Source organism: Morone saxatilis, unplaced genomic scaffold (assembly GCF_004916995.1).
Source record: "Morone saxatilis isolate NCDOM2014 unplaced genomic scaffold, NCSU_SB_2.0 Contig14, whole genome shotgun sequence".
Lineage (NCBI taxonomy): Eukaryota > Metazoa > Chordata > Actinopteri > Moronidae > Morone > Morone saxatilis.
In genome coordinates, this window is record NW_023339696.1 from 1,893,291 (window position 1) to 1,895,178 (window position 1,888).

Here is a 1,888-nt window from a genome sequence, read left to right on the forward strand (position 1 = left end):
GTGTGTGTGTGTGTGTGTCAAAGGATGATGCATTTCCTGGCATGTGGGGTAACTGTTTCCTGGTTAGATCTTCTGCTGGTGTTGTAACTCAACAACAACATACTGTTAGATGACAGTTGTGTTACATGTATATTACCAGTGTTGGGTAGTAATTGATTACATGTAAGTATTACATAATCGAATTACGAAAACAAAATAACTAATCAGCTCAGATTACATTTCAAATGTGTGATTAGATTATAGTTACACTGTCAAGGATTACTTGATTACATTTTTGATTACATCTTTAAAATATATTATAAATAATGAAACCTTTTTTCATGATAACCAATGCTCTATTAACCCTCTGGGCTCTGTAGATCTTTACAGGGGGATGGGGTCAGTCTTATGTTGTTCCATCTTCCTCATTTCCTCATGTAATTTCTTTTAATTTCAAAGTAATCTGATCCAATACTGTATATTACCATATGTTTTTATGCAGTTTGTGTCACCGTTCCATTCAGAAGCTGTAAATAGCATCTAAATTGTGCACATTTTAAAGCTGCATTAACTGATTTTGTCCATGTTGAGCAGCAGAACAAACTGAAAATACAACTTCTGACACATAAACAGCTTATAAAGTTGTTGCTTTGTGTCTGTTGGTTGCAGAAAATGGCAAATATTTGCTAACATGCTCCATGTTTCCACCATCTCTTGAGAAAAATATCGGGCTCCTTAGTAGGTAAATGTTTTTCAGTTTTCACTAATTAATGCTAGTGTACTGTGGGTTTATCAGAGCCTTTGAGGGGACCTGCAGAATGGGTGATAATTCAATGTGAATTCGTCTCATCTAGAAACACATTACACATAAAGGGAAACGCCGCCGATTCTGTTTACAGGTGTTGGGGACTACTACTGCACAAGTGAAAAGAGTTTATAAAGCCTTTTGTGGCTCCAGGGGGAGCATAGGTGAAGTCGGATAGATTGTCCAGCTTGCAAAGAACTCAACTCCGATGCCTATCCCTGCTGTTGGGATGTGGTCTGGCCCACTAGCCCTGTGGGTCATACAGGCTCTGTGAATCGCTCTTGCCTTGAGAGACCCTACCAGTGGCTCCCAAGATCACAGAGACACACAAACCCCACCACCGAGTTAAGGTGGCGATAGAGCCGCTGTTTCTAATGTGTAATAGACCTTATGTCAATAAATGGATAGTAGTGCAATTCTCTCTCTCTCTGTCTCTTTGCCTTTCTTTCTTCAGTGTGGTGCCTCCGTTGCAGTGATGACTTTAAATACATGTCTAGTGTTCGGCCTGCTGTTCTTTTTTCTTGCCTTATATGACACAGAGCATGAACACTGGGGGGTGAAAGCATTCCTACATCGCACACATTACTGACTCTCAGACACTTCACTCCCATCCTACTTCTCCATCACACACTACAGAAATATAGTTGAACCTCTCCTGCATGATCACGTAATTTCCAATATCTACTTAATATTCCATCTAAAATACCCAGAGATTAATGAATCATATCACTGGAAACACGAGAAAGACCTTGAACAATAGATTCAATTCAAGTTCGACACAGTTCAGATCTTACATTTAACAAACCTTTTCAAACTGCCATTGTTAGTTTAATTTAGGTAACTGCACTGATTGATTCAACGAGTACATACAAAGATTCTTTTGTTGTTTCCAGTCATATCATGTATGAGTGTATAATGTTGAATTCTTATTTTTATGTACTCAACTACAAAAGAATGATTTCATAATGGATACTGATTAGCTAGTGCTAATATATACCATACAATACATCAGTTAAAAGTTTAAGCTGCTATAAAACACATCCTTTACTCAAAGGTTATATATATAGGTTACTTCTAGGCTGGATTACTGCAACTCCTTATTAT

The 1,888-nt window shown here is 37.8% G+C and overlaps 1 protein-coding gene across 1 annotated transcript in view; it reads right to left on the reverse strand.

Moving 5' to 3' along the window:
* The window catches only part of LOC118323727, a gene marked incomplete at its 3' end in the record, with an annotated part of 53,597 nt that overhangs the window by 18,298 nt on the left and 33,411 nt on the right, over positions 1 to 1,888 (reverse strand).